The sequence below is a fragment of the Coptis chinensis genome, chromosome 2 (genome assembly GCF_015680905.1).
Source record: "Coptis chinensis isolate HL-2020 chromosome 2, ASM1568090v1, whole genome shotgun sequence".
NCBI lineage: Eukaryota > Viridiplantae > Streptophyta > Magnoliopsida > Ranunculales > Ranunculaceae > Coptis > Coptis chinensis.
In genome coordinates this window covers 85255609-85269598 of record NC_141457.1, presented here as the reverse complement: position 1 = coordinate 85269598, position 13990 = coordinate 85255609, and the positions used below count along the sequence as shown (strand labels likewise).

Here is a 13990-nt window from a genome sequence, read left to right as displayed (position 1 = left end):
TCATCTGTATAGGCGGTAATGGATGTATGCCAAGTTTTCCACATCCAAATACTTCTTACTGGAGACCTTTTCAGATATTGCAATATTCTAGATATTGTATTCATATGTTGTGTCCTTGGAGCGTGCATAAAGCAATTAACCATGCAACTGCATAAGAAATTCCTATAACAACTTTATTTTTTACTTGTCGTTTGTGTTTTTTCTTCCTCTGTCGTTTTTTTAGAAACGTGATTGTTTTTAGTTAGAGAATGAGACAGAGAAGTAAGCTAGTTTTGTTTTTGTCATCTCTCCAATTTTTTTTCACAAAATGGATTATTTGTCTTTTGATTGATTTTCTCTAGAGAATAATTAGATTCAGGAAGAAATTATTATTTATTGTCTTTGTTTTTTGTTTTCTGGTATTGGTTTTGAGTTTCTTTTCTCCAACAATTTTTTTTACATGTTGGTTCCTTGTGTTCAAAGTTTTGATTGATTCTTTAAGAGAAAAGATAGAGTTGAAGATTTTTTGAACTGAACATAATGGCTTATTCTCAAATTGAAATAGCATTTGCGCGTTATGGTTGTGTTCCAAGAGATCATTGGTGAGAAAATTGAAAGAGAGATCGGAAAATGGGACAAAGACAAGACGTATGTTAAATATGGTGGGTTTTAACAAATTTGAAATAAGGATAAATTTGCCAATATACAAAATACCATCGTCTTTTTCATAGAAAATTGACAAACTTGGAACAATCACTAAAATTTTCGAAAAGAGGGGTTTTCATAAAAGGGATACAAACTTTGTGGGATTAAATAAAAAAAGCACGTAGAACTAGTACTAGGGGTGTCTCTTTTTGCCGAATTTCCGATTTTTCCGAAATCCGACCTGAAATTGGTCTGGCTTTGGGTGTAGTTTTCATGGGCCGATTTTCCGATTTCCGAAAATTCCGAAAAAAAAAATTGGATCGGATTTGGATATAATTCTAAAATCCGATCCGATCCGAAATTTCCGATATTATTGCCAATTTATTCCGAAAATATATACTTCTCTCACTATCCACTTGATTAGATCTCGACCGTTCATTCATTTTCTAGTTTTTTACTTCCAAAAACAAAACAAAAACATAACCTAGCCGCTACTTCCCCACTTGAATTGGACCACTCTACTGTCATTACACCATCTGCCATAACAACAATGATATGAAAAAAAATGTCATTGAGTCATACAATGACTTCCAGACCAATCCAAAAGCCAAATTCCAATAGATAGAATATTATGTAAAGCTACTTTGAGTCCAAGACCATAATCCATTATTTATGCAGACACTTCACGCTTCAATTTCCACACACGAAAAAAGATTGAAACATTACAAATACCCAGACCTCAACAGAATGCAATGCTTTGGCTGCAGGTTCTTTTTCTCATTTTTTCTTGGATCACTTGTTTGAATGAAAATGGGTTTTCTCAATAAACAAGTGCGTATTGTTGTTGGTACATTGGTGTTGTAGACATGGTTTTCTCTCCCTACAATGAACATTGGAGTATGATATTCCAAAAATAATTGAAAGTAAAGAGATCTTTGAAAATTTACCAAGTATTTCGAAATTTCCGAGTTATTCCGAAATTTCCGAAAGTTCCGAAATTGGAAATATATTTTGAATCCGAAAAAAAATTGGATCGGATTTGGCTAGCATATTAGGTTCTGAAATTTTTTTGGAAAAATTTCGAAGGAGGTTAATCCGATCCGATCCGATCCGAAGTCACCCCAACTACTGATACACCATGCACCTAACTGCTCAATTTATTTCGAAATGTCATTTATTTTGTTTTTGTTTCAGTTAAAGTTTGAGAAAAAACAAAATTGTGCAGGCGTTGGTGGTTTTCCTTTAGCTTCTGTTCTTGCACTTCTCCTTGGTGCTGACACGAGATTCAGAACATATGAATTAATCAAGATTCAAGAGTACTCATTAATCAATTATAGATGAACACTAGGAAAATACTTAAAAACTTAAATTAACATAAATAATCGATCACAAAATGCAGTTAATACATATATACCACAAATATTTTTTTTCCAACATAAGCTTTTATGCCTATTGGCACTTACTATTTGTTTTTGGAGACTAAAAGAAAAAGAAATATCCAGACTCCTAGAGGGTGGATATATAAAAAGGTCTTTTAGGTTTTGGTTCTCCTAAATAATTGGTATTTGAGGTTTGGTCTCCACTAATCGACTTATTAGGTTTTGGTCCTCCTGACTAACAATCAACCAAGTTACCAAGTTGATTGTTGGTATTTTATAAATACTCATCATACCCTTACGTGTGTGAGGCACATGTTAATTTGGAGGACCAAACCCCAAATACCAATTATTTAGGAGGACCAAAACCTAAAAAACCCAAAAAATATAAATGCGTGTCAAGATCGATTAGTTTAGGAGTACCAAACCCCAAATATTGATTATTTAGGAGGACCAAAACCTAAAAAAATCCAAAAGAAAGTGGAAGAGTTTGTTTAGTTTCCCGTTTTTTTCCTCCCGTATTTTTAAGATTGTGACAATACACGTGTCTGTATAACAATGGTTTATGTCAAGTTAATCTATATAGTATGGCGGCCAGGTTCCACTGTGTAAAAAAATCATAAAATACGATTAGATTTAATAAAACAATTGTTAGGAATATACAACTTAATTGTACTTACTCTTTACCAATTACCAAACTATACAAACCTTTTGTCTTGTAAGTGTCTTGTACTTCTTAATTAAATCCGAGCCTAGTGTAGATACACTATGTCCTTAAGACAAATTTTCCCCCTCACGGTGCTTGAAGGTTGATGGGAAACTATCTCCCAAGATAGAACGGATTTCCTTCTATAGAAAGCTAGCACTTCAATTCTATAGACTCAGCGAACACAACATAGTATTTGACTAAGAACAGAGGGAGAAGAGAAAGATCAGAACTCTGTGTGATCTGGTTTCTTTTCCTCTCCAAATTCATCCACTATTTATAGGTGAGTGGTGCCTTTTCGAAACAACACAGTGACTCTTGGGAAAAAGTAAGCAACTCTTTGAAAAGTCACATGTTTCGAAAGGACACACCATTTCGGCATATAGCACTGTTTCGAACCAGTGCCTATTTCGAAAGGTTGCACCTTTTCGGCATGATACACTGTTTCAAACCAGTGCACATTTCGAAAGGTCGCACCTTTTCGGCATAATGCACTGTTTCAAACAAATGCATCATTTTGAAAAGGTTTTCTCACATTACGCATCGTTTCAAGAAAACCCATTTCATCTTAAGTGGGGTAACTTGGGAGACAAACTACTCATTCATATTTAAATGGATTTGAGCAAATCATTTTTTCTAACAATCCCCCACATGAATGAAAATTTGGCTTCTTCTATCATAAACATCGGAATTCTGTTTTTTTACAAATGAAAAGATACCGCATCAGGTCAAGTAGCATGGGAGGCCTTGAACTTGCCTTAGTGAAAGACGATCGGATTTAATTGGACGATCAGTAGACTTCAATTAATGTCCTTGAACTGTCAGCCGTTTGTATAAACCTAGACAATCATCTTCACGCCAGCATGCCTCTCGAATCTTGTTGGTTCTCACGTTTGTGTTCATTTTGGCCTTGAACACTTCTTGGTTTCAGATAGTGCTTTTGAGACATTTGTCTTTAAAATTCTCATAGAAGCGGCCCCACTTCGCACTAACATAGGTGATTTCTATAAAGAGTATCCTGCAATACTCCACTTGGATAACATAACTTTCCAAGATATAGTAAATCATTAAAAGTTTGAATTATCCTGGTTCTCGCGGCAGATATGCACTATCTTATATAGGAATGGGTTAGAGTATAATATTACTCTCCAGTGCTAACTGAGTCACAAACATAATTCAGTTGGCCCATTGAACCTAGATCTTGGGATCTCCAGTCAACTAGGTTGGTTTTTCCATTATGATGACTCTTGGTTGATTATCTCAAAAGCTTTAAGCCCATTCCCCTTGATAATCTTTCTACTTGCTCTCTTGTTAAACCTTTTGTAAGCGGATCCGCAATGTTATCTTTTGACCTTACATAGTCGATTGAGATAACTCCATTTGAGAGCAATTGTCTAACGATATTATGTCTACGACGTATATGTCGAGACTTCCCCGCTATATGCTACTACTCTGCTCTACCAATAGCAGATTGGTCATCACGGTCGTATACACCACGGGCAATGTGTTTTAGCCCAGTTTGGAATATCCTCTAAGAAATTTCGAAGCCACTCTGCTTCTTCTCTAGCCTTGTCCAATGCTATGAATTCTGATTCCATAGTGGACCTCGCTATGCACGTTTGCTTTGAGGATTTCCAAGAAATTTATGCATCTCTCCTAGAGTAAAACACCACATTTGATGTCTTTTGAGTAATGCTTCAACAAATTTCCAATTTTGAATTAATTAATTCAAGGAGATTCATAATCCCCCATATTTTCCCAATTTCTCATGACAAAGTCAATAAATTGGAAAACCATTTAGATATATATTTAGCAAGTGAGGCGTCTTGTTAAAGAATGTCACATATCATTCATATAGTGTCGAAACACTTCTAAGACCTCAATTTTGCTTACAAGTATGCTTACAGAACAATATCTTAAACAATATTCTTTATTGGCACTCTTTGGCGCAATAGTAAAACGCATACATCTTACAAATAATACAATATTTTTTAGAACCCTTTTAGCACCAGCCATTCCTAACATCTGGAATGAAGCAAGGATTCTCGGAATCTTGGATCATAATTCCCCCCAAGTGTGGCTGTCACACCCCAAATTTCCAGAAAAATTAAAACTGATATTCAATCATCTGGAAACCCAGGGTGAAACAAAACCTACTAACATATTATCAACCACAATATTTAAAATCTAAGATCAAATTAAAACTGAAAGAACAACGCTTCATTTACAAATAAATTTTTTCTAACCAACTCTATTACCTTTGTTTCAATTCAAAACTATACACTTTCGAAAAACTTAAACCAGAAGACTCCAAGAGCAAATCCAAGTCACGTGTCTTCATCCACTGCACTCCACCATCTATGTTCCCAAGAACACACCCACGTTGCAAAACAAAGCAAACATGGGTCAGCAAATTGAATTTGCTGGTATGAGTAGACTAACAACAAAATATATATAATAATCTTTCAAATGAATAATATAACATTACAAACAATTTCAACTTGGAAGACAATATAGTTCCGTTTTCCAAAAACGGCGTGTAGTTTCTTCCCAAGTAAGATTTCACCCCCAACATACAAATTCCAAGAATCTCATATAATAGTACTCGTCATTCCCACTTTCCAAAATAACTCACAATACAATACCACTTACATTTCATTTATTAACTGCACGCATGATAACCTAATTAAATATGAGTTTGGTATACCTTACCTTTAAGCCAACACGCCGTCTTAGGGTAGGATATTTACGTCCCTGCAGAAAAGATTAATAGATCCTACCCTCCCGCAAAAACAGTTAGACATCACAATAAATTGATTTATCTCAGCCACCAAAATTCTATTCATGACCCAACCTCATTTAAGACATTTAAGTCTAATTGATATAACTTTGGTTAGTCCAAGATATTCGGGAATACCACTTATCATAATACCTATATCAAGGGTAGTCATTCATATGACATCATTACGTCATAAAGTTTCTGCGTGCATAACCATAGATCTCAGACTATCACAAGTCATTAATAGTTTTGTAATAACATATCAAGTTATAGTCAATTCACAGTCACATAGAAGTCACAATCATTTACTAATATTATTCACCGTCACACTTCATATCCATAACATCATACAATTCATATACTTTTACTTTAGTATCACTCGTCTACTTATGAGAACGAGGAAAAGTCACAACCAAGGAGTACATTCATCCCTTGTGAGTATCAACTCATACAAACCACGTAAACATTTATCATAAGAAATCATATACATCACATACAATAACTCCATCACACGTAAAATCAATATTTTTACTTTGCTTATTAATTATCTTGTTGACTCCTTTATTCAAAGACACATTGACCTTTTAGTTCCTACTCCACGATTTGCACTACACACATTTGCCAAATCACACATATCCGTGCGCCTCACTCACACCGAGTACCACTACAAGACATACGTCCCAAGCGGGATATCGCCTCCAGGAAACATACTTTCATCTTGTAAACTCGTAACTTGTGAGTCACAGCCATCTCTCGGGCTTTCCATACACATAATCACAAAGCCTCTTTTGGGCATAACAAAATATCAGGTCATTCATGGCACATTCAATGAATACCTTGGGTCATTCCCGCCACATTCAAGGAATACCCATCATAACACTAACGGGCCATTCATGGCACATTCAATAAATGCCCTGAGTCATTCCCGCCACATTCAAGGAATACCCAAACCTACATTCCCGTACATTCAAGGAATACGACCAACCCGCAAGGGCGAATACCTTAGTTCCTCTATAGGGCGGTCCAAACGATTGGGTCATTCATGGCACATTCAATGAATACCCGGTCATTCATGGCACATTCAATGAATACCCATCTATCACATGACATCACAAGTCATAAACATTTCTTTTCATTACCAAATCCTGAGGCGTGGAGAGTTCTAAAGATGTGGGCGACACATTAAAACATTATTATCACTTATAATTATACTAACATTACTCATGTCAAAATAGACCACACATGCAAAGAGTCACTTTCGCGCGTCAAGGCAAATCAAGCACTTAAATATCATTAAATGTAAACAGACTTATAATCAAACAAATACAATTTATATAACCCTACTCATATATACAATATCGTAAACAAATAGTTCATTAGCCCAAATTCAAGTCCACACACACTAATGTCTAAAACATATCCACATATACTAAAGTCTATATTCATATACAACTTCTATCTCCCACATATATATTTATGTAGTCTCAAAACAACAGTAATTTCTAACATAATCACATAGTTATCACACAAACTAATATATATATTATTGATATAGTGTAGTGGCTGCACTTTTGCTCAAAGCTGCCTACGTATCCAAAGCTTTCAAGATTGGAATCAAGCCTTCGTAGTTCTTATCAGCCACATAGTCAATGCTATGGTTTTTTTTTTCTACATTCATCCAAATGACATGTAACTTAATTATTTAGAAACTAAGGTATGTATACATACTTTTTCATGTAGAACTCGAAGTCCCAATCTCAGACTATCTAGAAGAAAATTTAGGTTGAAAACGGTCAAAATCCTAATTTCAAAGAAATTGGATTTCCTCGACGGGATATCTTCGAATGGAACAACTCTTTCCACAGTATCCAAACGATCGAAGCTTTTTGTGTTGCAAAAGTCGACGCATTTAACTTACTTTCTTTTGTTTAACAAAAATACCCAATCATCAAGGTCAAATCTTTCTTAGATAATGACAACCAAAGTTATACAAGCTTCCACAAAGATTTTATTACTATATGTGTCCATATAATATACACATAAAACGTGAGTACAATTAAACAATCCACAGGTCCACAATCAAAGCCCAATATGCTTTACACACTACTTCGCGCCAAATCTAAATTAGATAATTTACCAACCAAGTTATACAATATCCGACAGTATTTTATTACTATATATATATCCATATAAACAAACATATGAAAAACTGGAAAAGTCAACATTCACAGTCAACGGTCAAAGTCAACGGTCAACAGTCAAAGTCAACGGTCAACGGTCAAAGGTCAACACCTCATGGTCAAGGTCAAACTCAACATGTCATGGTCAAAGTCAAACTGACAAAGTCAAACTGTCCAAGTCAAAGTCAAAGGTGAAAGTCAACCGTCCATGGTCAAAGGTCAAAGTCAACGGTCGATGGTCAAAGTCAAACTGTCCTAGTCAAAGTCAAAGGTGAAAGTCAACCGTCCATGGTCAAAGGTCAAAGTCAACGGTCGATGGTCAAAGTCAAACTGTCCTAGTCAAAGTCAAACTGGCGTTTCCGTGTTTGACAGGTTCAGAGTCATAGCCATGGTTCATGGCTAAGGTCAAAGGTGCATGGTTCACGGCTCGTGACTAAGGTAATGGTTCGGACCTTAACCGCCAAGCCCAAACCTTAGAACCCGGAAGTCTAAAAGTCCACTTATTTATTCTACCTGACCCAATTGGATCTATATTAAATTATATGGACTGGCCCAAGCAATATTAGAAACGGGCCCAAAAATAGTTAAGTGGTTCGGTCCAAAAATAAAACAAAGGGAACTGGCCCAACATAACTAATGTGGTCCGAAAATTAAACTGAAATTTCGGCCCAACTACCACTGAAATTTCGGCCTAGCCACTAAAAGAAATTTGGCCCAAACCAAACCTTGAAATTTCGGCCCAACTAACAAAATAGACTAAAGCCCAAACAAAAATTAAAACATTTCGGCCCAAGGCCCAAACCGACATCTACTGTTCATCTTCCCCAATTCTCCTCCACCAGCCCACCAAAACCGGCCACCACAACCTCCAATCGGCCACCCAATTCAACCCATCGGTTTTGCTCCAAATCACAAACCCTATAACTTTAACAAACACAAAAATCCCAAATCATTTAAATCCGACATCACCAAACTAGATCTAGGAAATTTCTTGCCGCCGCCATTAATGGCTTCCACCACCATTCAACAGCCCTCATTCCAACCTCAAACACACCCCCCTCACAACCAAACATCAACCCAATCAAAAACAAAAAAACAACCATCATAGTCACCTAAACTATTACTGGCGATTTCTTGGCTGCCATTAATGGTGTCTCAAGCTCCACTCGACAGCACCACACTCGCATCCCTCATCTCCTCCATCAATCCTCCTAACCCCATTACTAATAACCTAACATCCAAATCCCCAACCAAAACCCAAACAATCAATTTTAATATAAACTGGGCGATTTTTCGGTCGCCGCCATTAATGCGTTTAGAGAGCTTCGACAGCACCACACACGACCCAAATCACAATTTAACAAAACAAACAACACAACAATCAACGTAATACAAAAACGATATCGTGGTGCGCCATTAACGAAACCGTGCAAGCTTTTACAGAGCTTCGACAGTTTTAAGGCACAGTTCAACAGTTCCAAATACAAATTCCGATTTTCGACATTTATCGAAGTTTAATAATCACGAGACACGACGAAAAAGAAATAACAAATAAAACGATTTCGGTATACCGGTGAAGTAGAAAAACTAACTACTCACCTGTATGAACAGCTCGACGAATCCTCCTAGCCCGATTCGTCGCGCTCCAATGCTCCAGCAAACCAGCTTCTCTCTGCCTCCATTTTTAATAATTTATATTATCTTCTGAACCCTATTTTCTAGAAAAAGGGTTTATATACTTGGGTCCGAAACCCAAGCCCAACACAGACTCGGGCCCAAAACCAGGCCCACGTATCCCGAGTCCAATCCGACGAATTTTTAAAATAAACAATTAAATTAATTAATTAAATAGAAAAATACGTATAAAAACACGGGGTGTTATAGTGGCATTACCACCACCTTGTTTGCTTTCAAGAAGTCCATTCCAAGAATGACTTGAAAATGGTCTAAGCGAGCTACCATCAGGTCTACCTTTCCTCGCCAGTTGTGCATCTTAATGTCAACTTCCAAAGCGAGTCCTTTACCGGTTCGGCTTCTTGGTTCAAGCCTCTCATAGAGCCCGCGTACATTCTGCTAGTTTCAATCCAATAGCCTCGTATACATACTTTCGAGATTAACGCATTATGAACCAACCCAAGATCTACCATTGCTAGTATACACCAGTAGTTATTGAGTTCCACTTCTACGAACATAAAGGTCGCCATCGGGGACCAAAATGTTCATACCATTCAACGAACTAGTAGGTCTAACAAATGAAATAGGAACAGCATGAATAGGAGAACCTGGTGGTGTTGTCATTTCTATTCTAAAATAGAAACACACCTTCGTTATTTCCTTAAACCAAAAAAGAAAAGAAAACAAAAACAAATTCTGTTCGGTAAAGAAGAAGAAGAAAAAGAAAATCTGTCTTAAGTTGTTAGGAATATACAACTTAATTGTACTTACTCTTTACCAATTACCAAACTATACAAACCTTTTGTCTTGTAAGTGTCTTGTACTTCTTAATTAAATCCGAGCCTAGTGTAGATACACTATGTCCTTAAGACAGATTTTCCCCCTCACGGTGCTTGAAGGTTGATGGGAAACTATCTCCCAAGATAGAACGGATTTCCTTCTATAGAAAGCTAGCACTTCAATTCTATAGACTCAGCGAACACAACATAGTATTTGACTAAGAACAGAGGGAGAAGAGAAAGATCAGAACTCGGTGTGATCTCGGTTTCTTTTCCTCTCCAAATTCATCCACTATTTATAGGTGAGTGGTGCCTTTTCGAAACAACACAGTGACTCTTGGGAAAAAGTAAGCAACTCTTTGAAAAGTCACATGTTTCGAAAGGACACACCATTTCGGCATATAGCACTGTTTCGAACCAGTGCCTATTTCGAAAGGTTGCACCTTTTCGGCATGATACACTGTTTCAAACCAGTGCACATTTCGAAAGGTCGCACCTTTTCGGCATAATGCACTGTTTCAAACAAATGCATCATTTTGAAAAGGTTTTTCTCACATTACGTACTGTTTCAAGAAAAACCTATTTCATCTTAAGTGGGGTAAGTTGGGAGACAAACTACTCATTCATATTTAAATGGATTTGAGCAAATCATTTTTTCTAACAACAATAACACACAAACTTCTTAACCCACACTCAAAAGCTAGCTTGTAAGAAATAATATTCACCGTCGATGTAGAAAGATAACTGCATAACCAGCCTTCACAAAATACCTACAACAGGAGGCACGTGTCAATTTGGTTGACTGTTAATCATCAGGAAGACCAAAACCTAATAAGCCGATTAGTGCAGACCAAACCTCAAATATCAATTATTTAGGAGGACCAAAACCTAAAGGAAAAAATGGATGTTTTGTACCATGAACTTTGATGGTTTTATCACTTTGGGCCAAAAACTTTTTTTTTGAGCAAATTGGGCCATGACCTTTTTTTTTTTTTTTTTTTTTATCAAGTTAGGCCACCGTTACTTCACATGCTTATGTGGCGTGCCAGATGTATATGTGTCCGACCAAATGCTCATGTGGCACTATTAAAGTGCACACCTAAGAGCATTTGCAATGCAGGTGATAGAGGGGGGGAAGTGATAACTATCACCTACTTTCCTCCAAAAGTGTTGTGCAATGCTGGGTGATACGGTGATAGTTTTCCCGAGTTCAAAACAAGGTGAAACCTTCCACCGAGTTTATCACTGACTTGTTAACTTCGGACGGGATGTTGGATTCCGTCTGGATTACAAAACTCACCAGACGAAATCCAACATCCCGTCCGGAGTCCTAGTGTACCAACGGTCAAAAAGTCATAACGGTAAAAAAACGGTCAAAATAAAAAACTTTGGTATATATACAACATTTGTTTCATTTCAACTCACACTTCCAACAATCATATATCATATTTCTTCTTCTTTAAAATCAGTTCTTAAAAAAACCAAATATCAAATGGCATCAACTCAAGCATCTCAAGCAAGTGGTAGCACTCAAGCAAAAGCGAGAGCTCACTTTAGCATGTCCGATGATCAAGCTCTATGTCTTGCTTGGATAAAAATTAGTGAAGACTCCATTGTTGGTGCTTTCCAAAATGCAAAAGGATTTTGGAATCGTGTAACAAACGAGTTCAATCAAGCACGTGGGTCGGATAGGTCTCCCGATTCAATTAGCGGAAGGTGGAAATATATTTAAAAAATGATGAACAAATTTGTTGCAATTGTGAATTGCGGTGGAGGCTCGACATGCAAGTGGTACAACAATACAAAGCCGGGTAATTACAACGTTGTCAATTTGGAATTTATTGATTATCTTAGTCTTAGTCTAATTATTTCCGTCTTCGTCTAATTATCTTAGTGTATTTATTATTTCCATTTTAGTCTTAGTCTAATTATTATCTTAGTCTAATTATTATTGCAGTTTAATTATCTTAGTCCTAGTGATTATTTTAGTCTAATTACCACCATTTTTTTTTAGTTGTCGAGGCAAGGATGGCGTACCAACTACAAGAAAAATCGGCTTTTTCACTTGATCATTGTTACGTTATACTCAAGGATAATCCAAAGTGGAGTAACGTTTTTGAGGCAAGGTCAAGCCGCCCCACAAAGGGAAAAGGTCGCAAAAATGATGGTGAAGATTCAACTTCTAATTCACCAAGTGTTGGTGGAGTTGAATTGGAGGGTTCTCAAGAAATAGAGCGTCCAAAAGAAATGGAGCGTCCTCTTGGATCGAAGAAAGCCAAGTCCAAAAAGAACCAATAAAAATCAATTGGTATGTTGGAGGGTTACTTTACACGTTTAGAGGATACATTTTCACAGGATGCAAATGAAACACAAAAATGCTTAGAACTTAGGGAAAGGGAACTTGCATATGGTCAAAGAACTGTGATGGCAAGAGAAGAAAAAAATCGGATTCAAGCAGAAAAAAATCAGGTTCAATTGGAAAAAAATCGGCTTCAAAAGATGCAATATGAAGCTAAGATTTTAGCGACCGATACAAGTGTCCTCCATCCCGATACCGCTTTTATAATCGAGCAACAACAAGCTGAAATACGTGCTGAATGGGGAAGGGCTAGAGGTGGTTCTAGCTCTAACTAAGCTTATGTATTTTAATTATCTAGTATTTTATTTTAATTAAAGCACTATGTATTTTAATTAATGCACTATGTATTTTAATTTCAATGTCTTTTTAATTAATGCACTATGTATTTTAATTTCATTGTATTTTTAATTAATGAACTATGTATTTTATCTAACTGTTTTTTTAATTAATGCACTATGTATGTTCTCATCCAATATAATTATTTTCATAGAAATACAATTACCAATAAAATTAAAATACATTGTAATATAGTTCATTAAAACACAACTCATTAAATACGTTGGAACTACATAGGAAATACATTAGGAAATACATAGGAAATACGTTGGAACTTAATAGTTCACGTTAGGAAATACATAGGAAATACATAGGAAATACATTTTCATTTCCATTTTAATTTTCGCCTCCTTCTCCCTCATCTGGATCCGACCAATTTGGATCATAAATTGGTACCAGATCTGCTGTTTCTTTAATGCCAGTCCAATTAAAAACATGTTCAACTAAGTCCTTTTGAAGATTAGTATGTGTAACTTCATTTCTGATCTTATTTCTTGCTTCAATCATCTGATAGACAAAATGAAAATCATCTTCCCCGAAAAGAAGCGGGTATTGTTTCTTTCCTCCGACCTTTCCAATTCCAAACTCCACTTTCCGTTCATTCTCAACAATCATATTATGCATTATAATGCATGCCTTCATTATATCTCAAAGAACAACAACACTATGACAACGCGAAGCCTTAACAATATGCCATCGTGCTGCCTGCAAAACTCAAACGTCCTTTCAACATCCTTTCTTGCGGCTTCTTGGCGTTGAGTAAAGATCTTTTCATGCTTATTTCTTGGATAACGAATGGCTTGAACAAATGTGCCCCATTTTGGGTAAATACCATCAGCAAGATAATATCCCATATCATAGTCATTACCATTCACATTAAATGCAACAGCGGAGCCTCACCTTGCTCTAATGATTCAAAACATGAGAACGATGAAACACGTTAATGTCATTATCTCTCGAACTGGTAGGCGAAGAAGCAATGCCGGATCCAACAATGTTTGTCCGCAACGGCTTCAAGTATCAAAGTTGGTTCCTTCTTGTACCCTACATGTGTTCCGCCCATCCACTTGGGCAATTCTTCCACACCCAATTGCATACAGTCTATTGATCCAAGCATTCTGAAAACCCCTTGCCGCATTTTCAGCTAATATCCTAGCGATTAATGCGCCTCACTTGG

General features: G+C 36.5%; 1 long non-coding RNA gene across 1 annotated transcript in view; it reads right to left on the bottom strand.

Annotated features, from left to right (window-relative positions):
• The window catches only part of LOC147518486 (uncharacterized), a 38159-nt gene extending 32792 nt beyond the window's left edge, over positions 1 to 5367 (bottom strand). The window contains exon 1 of the long non-coding RNA XR_015214068.1: positions 4965 to 5367. This is a non-coding gene — a long non-coding RNA (uncharacterized LOC147518486). The remainder of the gene's footprint in view (positions 1 to 4964) is intronic.
• Positions 5368 to 13990: the final 8623 nt, after the last annotated feature.